The following is a 21491-nucleotide window of genomic DNA, read 5'->3' on the forward strand; positions in this document are numbered from 1 at the left end:
TACGACAGCTTCGGTGGCGCAACGGTATCAACTGTTGACTGGTAATCAAAACTTCATGGGTTCGACCCCGGACAAATCGGTTTTGAGAAGTGAGCTGCTCTTATTCTTACTATTTTAGAATAAAAATATACATTTGATTTCAGTCTGTAACAGCCGGTGTAAATGTATGATACATGTAAAGGTTAGCTTTGTTTTTTTTTTTATTCAGTTTTATTCTCTCTGTCGCGTTCACAATCCCACACCCCACCTCCCCATCTGACACTGTTGTTTTCACATAAAGACGCGCTATAACAGAGGTGAACTCAGATGATGATGACGGTTCTACATCGGAGCAAGAATGCACGTCGCACTTTTACCGTCGCTGTACATTGTATATGTACACGGGAAGCTCTACAGTCTACTTGTGACTTTATGCTTTGGGAAGTAAGTAAATAAATAAAGGTAAATAAGTAAATAACATTCGATCTGGCTCTTATATACAAAGTACAGTGACAGCAGCTTCCACCTGCAGCTATAGACTCTTCAGTGCGCAAGCGACTCTCCACGCTAGTGTTTAGATATGGACGGTGTATGTGCCCAAAAAAATTTTTTAACTGCATTCTTGTACCATTGCTTGCATAGTAAAGTGTCAGCAGGCACTTTTTGTGGCATTACACGTATTTTTTTGAGCAAGCCCATGTCGATCAAATACAGGAACAACAACAACAACATTTATTTATATAGCACATTTTCATACAAAAAGTAGCTCAAAGTGCTTTACATAATGAAGAGAAGAAAAATAAAAGACAAAATAAGAAATAAGAAGCTCTGCAGTCTACTTTCTACTTGTGACTTTACGCTGTAGGAAGTAAGTAAATAAATTAAGGTAAATAACATTTGATTTGGCTTTTATGTAAGCAACATAGTGAAAAGTCAAGCAAAATGACACCTTTTAAAGGCTAACTAAAAAGATTACATATGCAAGCTTTTGAGGCAACTCAGGCCCCTTCTTCAGGCAAGATGTAAGTAATATATAAATGTTAATGTTTTAGGCACATGTACCGTCCAGATCTAAACACTAGAGTCGAGAGTTTATAGCTGAAGGTGGAAGCTGCCGTCGCTGTACTTTGTATATAAGAGCCAGATCAAATGTTATTTACTTATTTACCTTTATTTATTTACTTACATTCTACAGCGTAAAGTCACAAGTAGACTGCAGAGCTTCCCGTGTACATATACAAAGTAGTGCGACGTGCATTCTTGCTCCGATGTAGAACTGTCGTCATCATCAGAGTTCACCTCTGTTATAGAGCGTCTTTATGTGAAAACAGCAGTGTCAGATGGGGAGGTGGGGTGTGGGATCGTGAACGCGACTGAGAGAATAAAACTGAATAAAAAAAAAAACAAAGCTAACCTTTACAAGTATCATACATTTACACCGGCTGTTACAGATGGAAATCAAATGTATGTTTTTATTCTAAAACAGTAAGAGTAAGAGCAGCTCACTTCTCAAAACAGACTCGTCCGGGGTCAAACCTGTGAAGTTTTGATTACCAGTCAACAGTTGATACCATTGCACCACCAAAGCTGTCATAGCAAATGCGTGTCAATGTTGCACCCTAACGCGGGTTCTTTTTCTGCAGTTATATTTTTGAATAGAAGCGCACTTGTTCTGTTATATTTGTACCTTTTGTGAAAGTGTTTATTTGACATTTGGAAATCAGGCTTAACACATTATACACTTCATGTCTACATTTTGTCAATTATTACTAAAACATGAAAAACGTTTCTGTTTTAACGATGTGTTTACTGTACATAGATTGTTGTAGACACGGAACACACATGAAATGCATGTGTTCCAAATAACGATATAGTATTTATAAAAGGTGCCATTTTGCTTGACTTCTCACTCTATACAACTCTCAGGTAAACAGACTTGAGCTCAGAAAACTGTGTGGCGGTGGGGGATGTGATAGCAGGCTTATCGACACATTTACAGGACAAAAGACGCTGATGGAGAGGTGCGAAGAAATTTAAGGGAGATAATTCTAGTGTTATGAGAAGGAAACCATAGTTTTCTTCATAGAGTTTTTGTCAACAACAATTCTACAATTGTTATATTACTATTTACAGCAGTTTTGACTTGCTGTAAGTGTTCCTCCTTTGTGCTGGAAAAGATTATTACATTGTCAAGATAGGCAGCACTAAAAGCATTATTCGGCTGTACAAGTCTGTCTATCAGATGTTGAAAGATCACCAGATCCATTGTGTTGCTCAAAAGGTAAGACACTGTACTGGTAGTGACCATTAGGGTTGTTAAATGCCATTTTTCTTTGGCTCATGAGCTAGAGTATTCTGCCCCTTTGTCATATACAGCATCAAGAGGAAATGTCAGTCATTTTGATGAGATTGTTAACTGTGGCATTGGATAGGCATCAAAATGAGAAACTTGGCTCACTTACAGAAATGTCAAATCCCATCAGACTTTGATACTTTGGGACTTTGGGTACTTTCTTCAATAACTCCAAACTCAAGCATTTTTGACTTCCTGCTTAACTTGATATGTTTTGCCCTGGGGTATCCAATATGTACACTTTCATATGTAACAGATGTTGTGCGTTAACAAGCTGGTTCATCTCGTAGGGACTCTGGCAAAAAGTTAGATTGTGAGGTGGGCTCTAGTACATTAACACATTCCTCTGGCTGGAATTTGGGGAGTGTTAACCTACAATGGTATAATCAAGTCTCTGTCCGCTGGGCATCTTCCAAATGGGTTTGTACAAGGGGCTGGACACATCTGAAATGGGCTTGAAACTATGTTATGTATTCTAAAAATTTTTCATGTTGATAATTTTGATTTTCCCATGTCTCCTTGATTAAATCCAAAATATCTCTTGGCTGTTTTCTGTACAGCACTTTGAATGGGGAAAAGCTTGAGATATTTGCCTCAATTGACACTATAGCCATGAGATGCAGTACTGCTGAAGTTTCTCATAAATACCTAGTAAGAAGATGCCTGCTTTAATACACTGAAGGTTTTTTTGTGGGTGTAAATGCCTGCCCACAGGTGAGCTTGTGCTAACTCACATACCTCTTGTCAGTATAGACGAAGGTCCAATAGCAGGGACCCTGGTTAACAGCAGCTTGATTCAATAGGTTGTTTTTAATTACAAAGTTTTAGGTAGGTGTACCATTCACAGAAGCCACTGCATTTTGGATGTGCTTCAGGGAATTATCATTTCACTCAGGAGTTTAATCTACCACAGAGGCTGCTGATTCAGTTCTACACAGCAATCATTACATTTTTCTCAGCTCATCCATCACAGTGTGGTTTGAATCAGTAACTAAATAAGACAAGAACTGGCTACAGCAGAAGAGTCATGATGTGAGCAGGGACAATTTTCACTGATCCCTCACATCTAGGCAACAATCTGCCCGGCGATATAGACTAAACTATGCCAAAACAAGCACATATAACAGGGGTCCTCAAACTATGGCCCATGGGCCGGATACAGACCCCCAAGGTCATTTACCTGGCCCCTGTTGCAGCCGTGAGAGCCACTGTAGCCGCGGCCGCTGCTGCATCCAGCGTCATTAGCATGCGGTGACGTGACGCGCTGGAGCCAAGGACGTGCCAAGCCGAGCCACCTTCACTACACTGAGGCAGACAGGTAGTAACTACGGGCGAGGATGCATCCACCCCAAAAAAGTAATAGCCATTTGCATCCTTTTGGAAACAATAATGTCAAGGAAAAGAAAAATTGAGTGCAGGATATTCAAAGAACAGTGGACATAAGATTACTTTCTCATGCAGTGCAAGGAGAGAGCTGTTTGTCTGGTATGCCAGGAGTCAGTGGCTGTGTTCAAGGAATACAATTTGCGTTGACACTATGAAACTCGACATAAAGACAAATATGATTTCTTGGTCGGACAAGTGAGAAAAGACAAAATATTAAAACTTAAAAATGGATTGACAACTCAGCAAAATGCTTTTGTGAAGCAGAAGCAGCCAAATATTTCATCACTGCGAGCAAGTTTTGAAGTCGCCAACTGGCAGACCATTCATAGAGGGAGAATTTGTTAAAGAATGCCTTCTTTCTGTTGCCAAAGAGATGTGTCCAGAGAAGGCTGATTTATTTAGTACAGTGAGTCTTTCAGGACCTACAATTACACGAAGGATTAAAGAAATGGGGGACAATTTGCATCAGCTTTTGCAAAACTCCTCAAAAAAATGTTGCTATTTTTCATTGACACTCGATGAAAGCAATGATGTTCGTGATTCTGCACAACTCATTCATGGGACAAATGATCATTTCGAAGTCACAGAGGAGCTTGCTGCACTGCAAAGCATGAAAGGAACAACAACAGGAGAGGATATCTATGAAAAGGTTTGCCAAACTGTGAATGATTTGGAGCTGGACTGGGCTAAACTAGCCAGTATGACAACTGATGGTGCTCCTAGCATGGTGGGGTCTATGAAAGGAGTGGTTGCACAAATTAACCAAGAGATGGACAAACACAACCATTCACATCCAATAGCCATACACTGCCTCATCCACCAACAAGCGCTATGTTGTAAATCACTGAAGTGGGACTCTGTCATGGAAGTTGTGGAGTCCTGTGTTAACTTCATTAGGGCTCATGCACTAAACCACAGACAGTTTCAGGAATTTCTGTCTGAGCTGAATGTTGCCTATAAAGATATTCTGTACCACACAGAAGTCCATTGGCTGAGTCAAGGGAGAGTTTTGAAACATTTTTATAACTTACTTCCGCAGGTTTCTGCTATTCTGCTTTCAAAAAACAAAGAAGCACCAGAGATTAAAGATGCAGAATGGAAATGGCACCTTGCCTTTCTGACAGATGCAACAGAGCTACTCAACAGTTTCAATGTGCAACTTCAAGGAAAGGGGAAGCTCATCTGTGATATGCATTTACATGTGAAAGCATTTGAAGTAAAATTGGATCTCCTCATTAAACAAGTGAAGGAGGAAAACTTCTGCCATCTCCCCATTACTCAAAAGCTGTTGGCAGAGAAACCAACAGTTGCATTCACAAACAAAAAATGTGTGGATTCACTGAAAATGTTGCAAAAGGAGTTTCAAATGAGATTTAAAGAGCTTCATCTCCATGAACAGGACATACAGCTTTTCCGGAACCCATTTTCTGTTGACATTGAAATTGTTTATCCGATTTACCAAATGGAACTGGCTGAACTACAGAATTGTGACTCTCTGAAAGATACATTCAAGTCAAGCAGCCTTACAGATTTCTATGCATCTCTCCCCTCTGAGACATATCTTAATCTCAGGAACCATGCACTTTAAATGGCAACCATCTTTGGCAGCACCTATGTCTGTGAACAGACTTTTTCCCGAATGAAACATCTGAAATGTCCAACCAGATCCAAACTAACTGATGCACACTTGCATCACTTGTTACAACTGGCAGTGACAAACATGGAACCGGACATTGCCTATCTCATCAGCCAAAAGCAGGCCCACACTTCTCATTGAAATACTGGAAAGTTTATCCACCCATCCATCCATTTTCCAACCCGCTGAATCCGAACACAGGGTCACGGGGGTCTGCTGGAGCCAATCCCAGCCAACACAGGGCACAAGGCAGGAACCAATCCTGGGCAGGGTGCCAACCCACTGCAGGACACACACAAACACACCAAGCACACACTAGGGCCAATTTAGAATCGCCAATCCACCTAACCTGCATATCTTTGGACTGTGGGAGGAAACCGGAGCGCTCGGAGGAAACCCACGCAGACACGGGGAGAACATGCAAACTCCACGCAGGGAGGACCCGGGAAGCGAACCCAGGTCGCCAGGTCTCCCAACTGCGAGGCAGCAGCGCTGGAAAGTTTATGTTGGTTAAAATTGTTCTTCATTTTAAATATTGTATTGTTCTTTCATGTTTTTTGCACTACAAATAAGATATGTGCAGTGTGCATGGGAATTCGTTCATGTTTTTTTTTCAAATTATAGTCTGGCCCCCTCTTTAAAAAGTTTGAGGACCCCTGACATATAAGTACAGTCTCTTTCCAAAGGCCATCAAGCACACAAATGGTTAATTTGTCTTTTCTTGCTCAGTATGGGCACCTCCCCTCCAGTATCTCGCTGTATTCTTACATATAGGTAATGCATATATACTTTAGTATTACCTGCACTGCCTGCCCTTTGTTTTCATATTTTTACATTGTATGTCTTATATTTAGCTCAGGTGTGTGCTAAACAATTGTGTGTGTATGTCTGTCATGTAACTATACTTGGACAGTCATCAAAAGAACACGGTCACATTTCTTGTATGCATGCATATTTGTCAAATACATGTGATTCTGATTCTGTTTACATTTAAATAAAGAGGGAAACTGTTTAAATTTGGTCTGTAAATTTAATAAGATTTCCAGGTATCTTAGCGCAGGCAGTTTCTACCAATGTACCCAGGTTCTCTGCACCTGTGACAACAAAAACAACATGAGGAGACATCATCTTTGGATGTACTGCCACCTCTGTTTTTTGGTGGCTTCAGAACAGTGAAGCTTTGGCAGTTTTGAATTCTTTCTGTCCTCTATTTTGGTTTTGAGGTTGGTTCAATGGCTCACCATGACCTCAATGAGCTCTTCCGTATTTTTTCATGACTGTCATTTGATGAGCTTGGCAAGAGAGTCTTTGAAAGCATGAACAAAAAATTTGTAATTTTGATCACCTGGGTATTTATTGCATCAAAGCCACTGAATCATGTGGCCCAGAGGTCAAAGGCTTGGACTCTCATAGGTTGAGTACTGTTGAATTATATACAATATAAATTATATGACAATATTTATTAAAAATAGCAGGGGCCTCCAGCACTGACCCCAGAGGAACACCACTCTTAACATTTCCCAATTCTGGAAAGGTTCCTTACACTGTAACCCTCTGCTTTCTGTGCTTTACCTAATTTTGTAATCATCTACACACCACACCCTGAACTCCCACTTCTCCTTGTTTGAGGCCTAACCTGTCACATGTGACCTTATTAAATGCTTTTTGACAATCAAGACAAATAATATAATTTACACTGTATGCATATGATCATATTCTTTTATTGCTTCCTCTTGGAATTCCAGCATATTAGTGAAACACACCATTTAATTCCTTGAGGACTATTTCCAAAAAATCTATGCTGCTCAATCTTCTCCTTAATAAATCCGTCCATTCATTTACCTGTGATAAATTTTAAACTTACTGGACTATAGTTGATTGCATCTGCCCAATCCCCCTTTTTTTAAAATGGATAATATTTGCTATTTTCCAATTTTTATGAATTTTCCCTGACTTTTGAAAAATATGTGCCACTATATATGCACTTACTAACCTCCATAAGCACTCCAAGATAAATATTATCTAGTTCTGGTGATTTGTAAGAAAATCTATTTGTTAGAAACTCAAATTAATAAGATCTAATATAAAATAGATGACTTATTAATAAGAGCTGTGACTAAAGGTTCCTGAGTATATTGCAATAACCAAGATATTGAGAAATAATGAGAGTAGTAATATGAATTAATCCTTTCAATACATTTTCATATGAGAATTTTAGTTTTGGTCTTGTCTGTTTCGGGAGATGGACGTCTGAGACGGCACTCCATTTGCTGTTATTTTTCTTTTTTTTTCCATCCCGAGGTATCCTGTATTTACTCAATCCAAGGGGCTTCATTACAGCATATATGAGTATATATAAGCATGACTGGCAGAAAAAAGGCTCAAAAAGAATCAGAAAAGACAGCTAAAGCTTCATCTAAGTCCTAACATGCCTCAAGCTCAAGTTCAAGTTCAAGATACAGCCTGGCAGAGACTGACCTGGAACAAATAGGTGAAACAATGGATCTCCTGGGACCTGACACTGCAGCATCCCCTCCAGCCAAGAGCGAAAGTGGGAGCGAAAGTGCAAGTGAGTCGGGCCAGGAGACCTCATCGATTCCAGATGGTTCATTGAAACTGAAAATGGCCTTACTTTCCACACTGTCAACTACCTACCACGAGCCAGCAGAAGCAAGTCTGACTGGACTCACTGCAATAACTACCGCAATAGCTATTACACTCGGGGAGGACATAAATGAGATTAAGAGCAATATAAAGAAGAACACAAAGGATATAAGGAAAGATAATGAAAGGATAATAAAAGACATAACAAATGAGAAGCTGTTTCAGGATATTAAAGACTCTAAGAAACGTTTAAGTAACTGCTTTGTGGCAACCTTTAAAGCTATGCTAGAAAAAAATAGAGGAAAATATGAGTAAGTCTGAAAATAAATTTAGAGCACTTGATGCTCAGCTTGAAGGTGTTAAGCAAGTATTCACGACACGTAAAAAAATGGTTTCTGATACTGACAAAAAAGCAATGGCTACTAAATGCGAATGCAATGTGCTTGGCGACAGACTAGCTGTGTTGGAAGACAGATGTAGAAGAAATAATATCAGAATTGAAGGTCTCCTGAAAAACCGTCAAAGTCCAAACCTGGTGAAATTCATAATAATAATAATAAATTTTAATTGTATTGTACTTTATATTTTATCAATCTCAAAGTGCTACAGAGTCAAAATAAAAATAATAAAACAGAATAAAAAAAAATCTATAAAATACTTTAACAAAAAGTCTTTCTAAAAAGATGAGTTTTTAGGTTTCATTTAAAAGCATCAGTCGACTGTGAGGCTCTCAGGTAATCAGGGAGGGCGTTCCACAGCCTCGGCGCCACAGATGAAAAAGCCCTATCACCCATGCTGCTGAGCTTAGTTCTGGGGACTTGGAGGGCGTTAGTGTATACAGAGCGGAGGGTACGTGAGGAGGTATGAGGGGTGAGAAGTTCCTGTAAGTAAAGGGGGGCATTTCCATAAATGCACTGATGGGTGAGGAGGGAGACCTTGTACTCTGTTCTGAGTAGGACAGGGAGCCAATGAAGGGTTTTCAGGATGGGGGTGATGTGATCATGCTTTCGCACCCTCATCAGGATCCTGGCAGCGCTGTTCTGAATATACTGAAGTCTCTGGATACTCTTGCCAGGAATCCCGATGAGGAGCGCATTACAGTAATCCAGCCTGGAGGAGACAAAGGCATGGACGAGCTTCTCTGCATCTACCAGGGTGAGTGTTGGACGGAGTTTGGTGACATTCTTGAGGTGATAGAAAGATGACTTACAGAGGTGTTTGATGTGGGTGTCAAAGGTAAGTTGTGAGTCCATTTTAATACCCAAATTGGTAACATATGTGGAAAGGGGGATGTTTTGGCCAAAGAAAGTGATACTGGTGATGGTAGAAGAACGGAGATAGTGTGGTGTGCCAACAAAGATGGCTTCTGTTTTGGATCTGTTCAGCTGAAGGAAGTTGAGCCTCATCCATGCCTCTATCTCCTCCAGGCAGGTAGTCAGTGTAGATGTTGGCAGAGGAGCAATAGAGGAGGTGGGGGTAGTCCTAAGGTAAAGCTGAGTGTCATCGGCATAGCAAAGGAAAGATAAACCATGTCTGCTAATGACAATTCCAAGGGGGAGCATGTAGATGGTGAAAAGGATGGGGCCTAGCACAGAGCCCTGTGGGACACCACAGGTGACATTGTGGGTGTAAGATTTTGCGCTGCCCAGGGCAACATGCTCAGTTCTGCCAGTCAGGTATGATGTGAACCAGTTGTAAACATTTCCTGAGAGTCCAATAGTGTATTGCAGGCGGTGAAGGAGGATGTTGTGGTCTATTGTGTCAAAAGCAGCTGTCAGGTCAAGGAGGATGAGTAAAGAAGGGGAACCAATATCTGCTGTCATCAAAGGTCATTGGTGACCCTGACCAAGGCTGTTTCGGTGCTGTGGCCAGGGCGGAAACCAGACTGAAACTTTTCAAACAGGTTATTCAGTTTAAGGTGATCATGAAGTTGTGCTGCAACTGTTTTTTCCAGAACTTTGGAGAGAAATGGAAGATTGGAGATGGGCCTATAGTAAGAGAGAACTTCAGGATCCAGGGTGGGTTTTTTCAGTAGAGGTCTGGTGACAGCAGTTTTTAGTGCAGAAGGAATATGGCCAGCCAGAAGGGAATGATTTATAATCCTGGTGATAAGTGGAGAGACGGCAGAGATGTTGTCCCTCAGCAGGGCTGAGGGAAAAGGGTCCAGGGAACTGGTAGACGGTTTCATTTTCCTGATGACGTACTCCACCTCTTCCCGTGTGGCAACAGAGAAGGAGCAAAGGGGCTGGACAGTCTTAGACAGTGGATCGACAGTTGGGGAGGGCAGGATATCCATAGTGGAGAGGTGTAAGCGGATGTTATCAACTTTTTGTTTGTATGTTGCACCTCTCATCGGTGGCCTCGGAGTGAGCAGGTGAAATTCATCACTGAATCATTTTCTCAAATAATTGGAGAGGACTTCAAATCAGACACCGGGATATCAGCAGCTTACCACATACATGGATCGAACGCCTCAAAACCTTAAAGCTTCATTGTACGTTTCAATGAATTACAATCCAAGTTGAATCTGATGTCACTTCTCAGACTTAAACAACAGATTATATTTGAAAATAACTATTTGCATTTTCCCTGATTTTTCCCCTTCAACAGCTGCTGAACGTGCTGCATTTTACAGCATTAAACAGCGTTTACGCAAAGCCGAAATCAAATACAGCCTCTTCTATCCTGCTAAATTGAGAGTGGATATTCAAGGCAAGTTTTACATTTTTATTTCTCTGGATGAAGCAGAAAAAGAGCTAAAAAACCTGATCCCGACACTTTTTGAAATCTGATTCTGAATCACATCGTGACCTGGCAAGGCAAAGAAGACTTTACTGGCAATTTGGCATATTTGCAGTGAGACTTTTGCTGTAATTGTACATTTTATTTCCTTTCCTGCTACTTTTTAATTTTAATTTTTAATTACAGTAATCCCTCCTCCATCGCGGGGGTTGCGTTCCAGAGCCACCCGTGAAGTAAGAAAATCCGCGAAGTAGAAACCATATGTTTATATGGTTATTTTTATATTGTCATGCTTGGGTCACAGATTTGCGCAGAAACACAGGAGGTTGTAGAGAGACAGGAACGTTATTCAAACACTGCAAACAAACATTTGTCTCTTTTTCAAAAGTTTAAACTGTGCTCCATGACAAGACAGAGATGACAGTTCCGTCTCACAATTAAAAGAATGCAAACATATCTTCCTCTTCAAAGGAGTGCGCGTCAGGAGCACAGAATGTCAGAAAGACAGAGGAAAGCAAACAAATCAATAGGGCTGTTTGGCTTTTAAGTATGCGAAGCACCGCGGCACAAAGCTGTTGAAGGCGGCAGCTCACACCCCCTCTGTCAGGAGCAGACAAAGAGAGAGAGAGACAGAGAAAAACAAACAAGCAAAAATCAATACGTGCCCTTCGAGCTTTTAAGTATGCGAAGCACCGTGCAGCATGTCGCTTCAGGAAGCAGCTGCACAGAAGGTAGCAACGTGAAGATAATCTTTCAGCATTTTTAGACGAGCGTCCGTATCGTCTAGGTGTGCGAAAAGCCCCCCTGCTTACACCCCCTCCGTCAGGATCAGAGAAAGTCAGCGCAAGAGAGAGAGAGAAAGAAAAGTAAGTTGGGTAGCTTCTCAGCCATCTGCCAATAGCGTCCCTTGTATGAAATCAACTGGGCAAACCAACTGAGGAAGCATGTACCAGAAATTAAAAGACCCATTGTCCGCAGAAATCCGCGAACCAGCAAAAAATCTGCGATATATATTTAAATATGCTTACATATAAAATCCGCGATAGAGTGAAGCCGCGAAAGGCGAAGCGCAATACAGCGAGGGATTACTGTACAATTACGTTTTAATTACAATTATAATTGTATATGTATGTGTGTGTGTGTATGTATGTGTATATATATGTGTATACATTTTATATATATATATATATATATATATATATATATATGTATATGTTATGGCCAAAACCCGAAGTTCGGCCAGTTCCCGAATTGGCCGGTCATTTAGCATTTTGGCCGAGAGGTGTGGCCAAAGTCCGAATTACTAGAAATGGCCAGTGTATAGAACTCCCTGGCTCTGCATTCAGAGCTCAACCTCTTAACAACCAAAGAAACTGAACAATTCATTTTTAAATCAAGACATCATTACTATGAACACGGAGAGAAAGCTAGTAAGCTCTTAGCTCAACAAATCCACAAGCAAGAAGTTCACAAAGCAATCCCAGCAATCACCAACACGAACGGAGAAAAAATCATTGGCCATAAAAATATAATGCACACATTTAGAGACTACTATAAATACTTATATTCTACTGAGTTTAAAGAAGACAACACACAATCTAATGCATTTCTGGATACATTACAGATACCACAAATAGATACTTTTAGCGCAGAGGAACTGGATAAACCTCTAGCGCTATCAGAAATACTGGATGCTATAAAGTCACTCCAGAGCGGGAAAGCAGCAGGCCCTGATGGCTACCCTGTAGAATTTTATAAGAAATTCTCCACTCAGCTAGCTCCCCTCTTATTAGCAACATTTACAGAAGCTAGAGACAATCAAATTCTACCTCAATCTTTTCACCAAGCATTAATCACCATCTCCTCACAGGTGGCGCAGTGGTAGTGCTGCTGCTTTGCAATAAGGAGACTATGGAAGATTGTGGGTTCGCTTCCCGGTTTCTCCCTGTGTGGATAGCGCTTTGAGTACTGAGAAAAGCGCTATATAAATGTAATGAATTATTATTATTATTCCCTAAACAAAATAAGGACGTATTACATTGTACATTTATACAGGCCAATTTCACTTCTGAATAATGATGTTAAAATACTCTCAAAAATCATAGCTAGAAGGATGAAGAAAGTGCTGCCTTCAGTAATATCACAAGATCAAACTGGATTTATTAAAGGCTGACATTTAGCTTCCAATCTTCGATGCCTGTTTAATGTAATATATTCCTAGCAAAATCAAACACCCCATAGATATTACTATTGTTGGATGCAGAAAAAGTATTTGACATGATTGAATGGAACTAACTTTTCACTACAAATTTGAGTCTGACCTGAACATTTGTGCATGGATCAAACTACTGTATACCAATCCAGAAGCTTCAGTTTGCATTAACAACATTTGTTCAGACTACTTTAGACTAGAACGTGGTACCAGACAAGGATTCCCCTTGTCACCACTGCTATTTGCAATTGCCATAGAACCACTAGCAGTTTGCTGTCGAAATGCTTACCAGATAAAGGGGATTATCAGAGAAGGACTTGAACAGAAAATTTCTCTATATGCAGATGATATGGTACTGTATATATCAGACCCACAAAATACTGTGCCTGCAGTCTTAACAGCACTTGCAGAATTTCAAAAGAAATTCTCTTGTCTCAGAATTAATTTGAATAAAAGTGTGCTCTTACCAGTGAGTTCTCAAGCATACAATATTAGATTGGACACCTTCCCTTTTATCATTGCAGATCAGTTTAAATACCATGGGGTAAATATCACAAGTAAACATAAAGCTCTTTATCAACAAAATTTCAACATCTGCATGGAAAAAATTAAGCAAGACTTACACAGATGGTCAACCCTTCATCTCACTCTAGCTGGAAGAATTAACATTGTTAAGATGAATATCCTTCCTAAGCTTCTATTTTTATTTCAAAATATTCCAATATACATCAATAAATCATTTTTTAAGCAATTAGATTCAACAATAACCTCATTTATTTGGAACTCAAAACATCCATGTATCCAAAGAGCGACCTTACAAAGACCTAAGGCAGAAGGTGGCATGGCTCTACCTAACTTTCAGTTTTATTACTGGGCAGCAAACATACAAGCTATAAAAACCTGGACACAAATAGATGAACATACACAGGCTTGGTCCGCAATAGAAATAAAATCCTGCAGTACTTCTTTATATTCCCTGCTCTGTGCCCCAATTAATGCAAGTTATCGCCAATATACTAACAACCCAATTGTGCTTTACTCACTCAGAATATGGAAAAAATGTAGAAAGCATTTTAAGATGGAGAATCTTTTATCTGTGGCACCTCTGCATGAGAACCACCTTTTTCAACCCTCGCAAACATATGCAGTTTTTAAAATCTGGAAAACATTTGGGATTAAATTGCTTAGAGATCTTTATATAGACAACACTTTTGCATCCTATGAACAATTACATTCCAAATTTAACTTTCCAGCAACACATTTCTTTCACTATTTTCAAATTAGAAACTTTGTTAAACAGAACCTGCCCGATTTTCCTCATCTTGCACCCTCCTCTATGCTAGAAAAAATATTGCTCAGTTTCGAGGACTCAGACAGCATTTCTGCAATATATAAAATTATTTTACAGTCCCTCCCTTTCAAAGATCCAAAAGGACAATAGGAAAAAGATCTCTCACTCAATATATCAGAAAAGGAGTGGAAGATAGCAATGCAGAGAATTCACTCGAGCGCCATATATGCAAAGCATACAATTATTCAACCCAAAATTATATATCGAAAACATCTGTCTCGCTTAAAAATGTTTCCAGGGCAAGATCCAACCTGAAAACACTGCAATCAAGTCCCAGCCTCACTGGGTCACATATTTCGGGCCTGCACCAAATTAAAATCATTCGGGACCAAAATTTTTAAGTGCCTTTCAGACAGCCTTAGAGTCACAATCCCTCCTAACCCATTAACAGCTGTGTTTGGTGTTCTAGATGGGCTTAAAGTGGAGAAGGACAAACAAACTGTGATTGCCTTCACTACACTATTGACATGCAGACTTATTTTGCTAAACTGGAAGAATCCTAACTCTCCTCTTGCAAGTCAATGGGTAACTGATGTTTTATACTATTTGAAATTAGAAAAAAATCAGATTCTCAGTCAGAGAATCTGTGCAGAACTTTTTCAAAATCTGGCAGGATCTAATCAATAATATTTTAGAATAAGCTCTTAAAGCACTGAGGAAGTAACTCTCTTCCCATTTCTTTTTCTTCTCCATTTATCTTCATCCGCCTATTAAACTCATCAATTTAAGTATTTTTACAAGCTTTAAGTTTTACTCCATTGGCCATGCTCTCTTGCTCAGGGGTGGGGGTTGATTTGTTTTCTATCCTATTTTTTGTAAAAATGTATCTATTTGTATGGAATGATTACAATAAAATCATCCATCCATTTCACAACCTGCTGAATCCGAACACAGGGTCACGGGGGTCTGCTGGAACCAATTCCAGCCAACACAGGGCACAAGGCAGGAACCAGTCCTGGGCAGGGTGCCAACCCACTGCAGACAATAAAATCAATAAAATTATAAAATAAATAATAATAAAATAGTGACTGTAAGAAATCAGACTAGGACATGGCATTAGTAATAATGTTATATTGTATTTGTTAATGGAAGTTTTAAAAGAGAAGAATTCTTTTATATAATGATTTCTATCACAAAGTTGAAATGATACTGTTAGTGACTGGGATACACAGAACCTGACAAACATGTGGAAGTTCATCTGCTAGAACAACCAAAAGAGTTATGTTCTTTGAATTATGTGCTTCTTCTACATTTTGCAGAGTGACTTTTATTTTCTATTTGATGGTTTTTCTAAGCACTGTTCTGAATATTTTTTTCAAAGAATGGATTAGTAGAGTTTTTGTATACATATCATATTCAATACTTAAATAATAATAATAATAATACATTTTATTTATATAGCGCCTTTCCCATGCTCAAGGCACTTGCCAACTAAGTAGCTCATAATTTTTTTTTCAAAATGGAGAGTCTGAGCTCAAACTTCAGGCTCAAACACATTTTAAAACTACTTATAACCAGGGAGAAAGGTCAAAGTTTCAATCATTGACATGCAAGAGTCACAATTTAAATTCAATGAGTTGTATAAGCCAAATTGCTGCTGTTAGAAGAAAAATCAGGCACATTGGCAGACAGCTGCTGCTAAGCACAATTAGACAACTGCATAGACTTACAGTAATGTAGTAATTTGCCATTGGTTGATAGACGGACAGCTGAGCAGACAAGAAAGAAGACACAGCCCCCAAAGAGTGCAGATTAACTGGCTGTGCAAAATGCAAAACACAGCAATTGCTAGTTGGCTGAAGGACAAGAGACAGACATCATGATATTAAGAGGAAGCAGGAGGTTGCCTGTGTTTGAGTAATCCTTAGATAACTAAGCAACATACATGCTGTATAGCCACCAAGGAGCTCAACTGAACTGCCAGAGACAATGGATGTTGTTATTTTGGTAGAATATACATGAGACCAAAACAAAGACTTGCAGGAAAGCTGTTAAGCATGCTCACATACTGTACCTACCCTGTTCTGGCACAGAAAACATTCCACTGACTACTGAGTGTGTTTTGCTTGCCAGCAGGAAGTAAAACAATCACTTCTGCATGAGAAGAATAGCTGGGCAGAAGCCTAAAAATTAAACAAAACGTTTTGATCTCTTTTTTTGGAACCCCAATTCCAATGAGTATTCCAACCTCTAAGCTAAGAAACAATAGACTTTTACTTAAAATAAAAAAAACTCAAGTATTTTTCTCAAGTATAGAAAATGATGACATTTCTGGTATTGTTCTATATGTTCAATAATGTTACAATACTCAGTATATACATTATCTTTTTTAGTGCTGTCAGAGTCCAGCTAAGAAAGAATGATTAAGATTACTTTATAGTCCAGGCCTCAATATCCAATGTTTTTTAATAAATAACCACAGTCGAAATTTAAACACAAAGAATGGTTGATTAATACTAAATTAGTAAAGAACCAAAAAGAAAAATACCGAAGAAAAAAAAGAGTGCAAGAATTCACCACTAATGATAGATAGATTGATAGATAGGTTATACTTTAGTTGTCCCCAAGGGGAAATTAAAATTTTACAGAAGCTTCAAGAAAAAAAAACTAAGAAATAAATATACAGTAGCAAAAGCAAAAACACACATAAAAACCTCTGGCCTGCATAACAGAGAGTTGATGCTATCAATAACAGAATTGTAGGGGGCATTAAGATGAGGTCAGACCTGCTCAGATTGTACCACATGTTTAAAAATAAATTCATTAATTTTAGGTAGAACTGATCCAGTTTGTAGTGTCCACAAATGGAACATCCCTAACAGACACTTGATTCCTTGTTTGAAGTCACCAGCATTCAGAATAATGAATATATTGGTACAGAGTGAACCCTTTTGGTTGCTGAGTCAGCCACAATGCCTTTACTTACTTTCCTGGGTAATGAGATGGATGAATAAAACCTGCATTTCAATGTCTTGATTAAACATTTTTGTTTTTATTGTATTATACATTTTTAGGACTGCACGTTCAAAAAATCTTTAGACTGCTCTTTCAGTTGAGCAGTTCTTCTGATAGGGCATTTAGGCAGCAGTGATCGCAGTACTATCAAGTGAATACGGGAATGTTTAATATATCCCACTTTACATTCCTCAATGTCTCTTATATTCTCAACTGTTGTTATAGATATAGGCATCTGCCAGGCTTTTTACACTCACCGTGTGACATTTCTTCAGCTTGTCAGTAAGATAGTTGAGGCTGTCTGCATTGACAGCAGCATCTCTTCACTTTAGTTTAAAAATTCATTAAAAAATGTAACAAACCAGCTGTCAAATCTTAACATTACTTATTATAAAGAATAATTAATTAATTACATTAAAAAATTAAAATTGGTCGTATTAATGAGCCGTACAGGACTTTTTAAAGCATTTGTTCCCTTTAAAAGAGTTTTTTGCTTTTTTTGTCATCCGTACATAAACAAAAGTAGCTGAGTGTTTGTAAAAAGTTTCTTGTTACTTGTACTTGGTATTTGTATTCAAATTAGTGTATGTTTGGCAGGGCAGTAAGCAGCAGTAGCTGACACCAGCTTCTTCGTAAGCAAATAACCAGTGTCATTGTTAATTAGCAGAAATTATGATTCTTTAGTATGGAAAAAAAGGGCAGCGGCTGACTTCAAAGCGATAAAGAGAAAGGCTTTACAGAGAATAGGCAAGCGGCTAGCATTAAGGTGCCAATAAGGCACAACCAGCTGTAGAGCAGACAAGATGGTAAGAAATTAACTAGCAGTGGATGTTCAGTTAGCAAGTTTTTTTTACATTGAGCAGTTTATAGCGGTCAGGAAGGCAGAGCAGTTAGAAGAGCGACAGCATAAACGTTCTTTAAAATGAAGGAATATAAAAGGTGTGAGTGGACAGCTTTTAAGTAAGGAATAAAAGAGGCGCAAAGTTAGGAGAGGAGACAAAGAGGCAAACAGCAGGCAGTTGAGGGGGAGAATATTGCAGGAGTTAAGAGGCCAGAAGGTGTAAAATTACTGTTTCAGTTCTTTAATTTCTTTGGCTTATTTTTTTATTTTTACCATTTAAGTTAAATGATTTCATTTTAATAAAATAGAAATAAGTTAAGGTAATTTTAGTAATTCTAACTCAAATTTTAATAATGGGGCCAGTGCAATGCAAATCCTATTGGATGTTGGAATTTCTAGAGGACGGCTTGAAGGAGCCAGTCTTCTATAATGCCTAAATCTGCAGGAGATGCTAACTGATCCAGCACCTTGAGATCAAGGTCACTGAACTGGAGGAGGAAGGAGTTGGCTGGCCTGCATTGTAGGAAAGGATTGTCAGACCTTCCGCAGGTGTCCTTTAGAGAGATACTGTGCACTCCTAAGGTGGCACGGGTAAAGATTCCAGACACATAGAGATAGGTGGGTCACAGTCACAAAGCGTAAGGTGAAGGGTGCACAATGTCCGGAGGAATCATCCCCAGAATTGGAAGTGTCAAACCGTTTTCAGGTCCTTGCAAGGCTGGACACTATCTCCAAAGATTCTGAGGTGGTAGGCAGGGGTGAGGAGCCTGAGCAGGGGTGGATCCAACAGTCATTGTCCATGCTAGAACAAATGACAAACATAAGGGTAGTCTGTCACTTATGTGAGCCAAATTTAAAGAGTTAGGTGCCAGGATGAAGAGTAGAACTGACAAGGTAGTCATATCTAAAACTTTGTTTGTGCCACACACCAGTCCAGGTAAAATTAAGGAGTTTAAAAGGCTTAACATGTGGCATAAATGTTGGTGAAGGGTAGAATGGTATAGGTTCATGGGCACTGGAACTTCTTTTGGAACAAATGAGACCTGTTCCACCGCAGTATGTTACATCTGAACCAGAGTGCACCAATGTGCTGGGGAGGCGTATGAGTAAGTTAGTTGGGGATTGTTTAAACTAGAGTGTGTGGTAGGGAGTTTAGGACAAGTCAGGTACTGTATAGAACTATACATGAAAGAAATGTAAAAATAAAAATGCATAGTAATGTAAATTCTAAGCCAACATTTAAATGCAAAAGTTAAAATCAGTAACATATTAAAAACAGCTTTCCTTAATGCTAGAGGTATCAAAAATAACACAGATGGAGCATGTGAGATGGAGTTGTATGTAGAGGAGCATAATTATGATATTATAGCAGTAACTAAATAGCAAAGATGGAGGTGAGTATAACAGAGGGATACAATTTTTTTAGGATGGCTAGACAGAACTGAAAAGGAGGTGGGATTGCTGTTTATGTCAAACAGAATTTAAATGCAAGTCCTCTCCAGTTGGATGATGAGCCCCATCTTAGTGAGTATATGTGGAAAATATTAGGGAAAGAGGCCTTATTTTAGTAGTGTGTTGTAGGATGCCCAATGCAGACAAAAATTTCAATGCACATCTTTTTGGTAATTAAAAAGGCAAGTTTATAAGTGGATATAATAGCCATGGGGGACTTAACAACCCAAATATTAACTGTGATAAACTTGCAAATAGCAGACCACAAGAGTTTTAAGACATAATCAATTACTTAGTATTTTTAAATAATCAGAATAGAATTGAGGGTGTAGAAGTGATTGAATCACTAGGGTCAAGTGACCATAATATAATATAGTTGTCAGTTTTTGGGAAGAGTGCAGATGCTAAGACTAAAACTGTTAAGATTAACTTTGGTAGGACAAATTTTGAGCAGATGTTGCAAACTCTGAGGAGAATAAACTGGAATAAGCTTTTAAGTGTGGAGACACTCAAGGAGCAGTGGAACAGATTTAAAAACATTTACTTATAATGTAGGATAGGTACATACCTAAATTTGGAATTAGTAGGAAATTAAAAAATACGCCACAGTGAGTTAATAAAGAGTTGAAAAATAACCTGCAAAAGAAAAAAACAGCTGTATAAGGTGTATATGAATAACAGCTTTAATGTGAATTGTAGGGTACAACAGAACATGAGGATAATTGTTTAGAAGGATTTATATATGTGCTTGCTAACCTCCTTAAGAACTCGTGGGTAAAATATTTGGTCCAAGTAATTTGTTTTATTTTAGCCTATTTAATGTGAGTAGTACTTCTCCCTCTACAGTTTCCAAATCGCTAGGTACCTCCTTAGCAGTCCCTGTTACCACTGGGAGGTTATCCACTTCCTCACATGTGAAAACTTCAGAAAAAAAGTTTGAACATTTGCTATTTCAGTGTTTGTAATTTTTAATTCCCCTTTATTATTAATGATGCACTTTAGCTTCTCCTTGAATGTTCTTTTACCGCTAAAATACTAAAAGAATCACTTTGGGTCATCTTTCACCTATCTGCTATGTTTCTCTCTAACTGCCTTTTAGCCTCCCTAATATCCTTCTGTGGATTCCCTCATGCTGTCATATGCCCTATGATACATATTTCAGCTATTAGTCTTACACTCCTTATATAGCTGTTTTTTGCAACTTCTTCTTCAACTCCTTATTTACCCACTGCAGCTTTTGTTTTAATTTTCTACTAATTCCAATTTTCCGGATAGACCTATCCTGAATTATGTGTAAAACATTTTAAACCAGTTCCACTCCACTTAGGTTGTCTCCAAACTTAAAAGCTTACTTCAAGTTTCTCCCTTTTATATTTTGTCATATCTGTTCGATATTTGCCCTACCAAAGTTAAACATAACAGTTTTGGTCTCTGCATTTGCATTTTTCTAAAATACTGAGAACTGTATTATATTGTGCACACTTGACCCAAGTGGTTCAGTCACCTCTGCATCCTCAATTCTATCCTGTTTATTACAAAATACTAAACCTAGACAGATTTTAACATACTGTTTTAAAAACTATTTGCAAAATTAGCACACTCAATATCTGGGTAGTTAAAGTACCCCATGATTATAATATCCCCCTGTAAACTTGCCTTTTTAATATTACCAAAATGTTGTGCATTGAAATTATTGACTGCATTGTGGGGTCTGTAACACACTCCTAAAATAAGACATCTTTCCCTTACTCTTTTGAGATGAATCCAGATGCCCTTACTAAAAGGTGGCTCATTATCCAACTGAGGAAGATATTATTTAAATTTCCTTTTCTGTTCTGTCTCTCCTTCCTAAAAAATGTGTAATCATCTATGTTATACTTATCACCATCTTTGTTATTTAGCCAGGTTTCTGTTATTGTTATAATATCATAATTATACTCAGCTACATACAACTGCAATTCTCTTGTTTTACTTTTGATA

Source organism: Erpetoichthys calabaricus, chromosome 8, assembly GCF_900747795.2.
Source record: "Erpetoichthys calabaricus chromosome 8, fErpCal1.3, whole genome shotgun sequence".
Taxonomy (NCBI): Eukaryota; Metazoa; Chordata; class Cladistia; order Polypteriformes; family Polypteridae; genus Erpetoichthys; species Erpetoichthys calabaricus.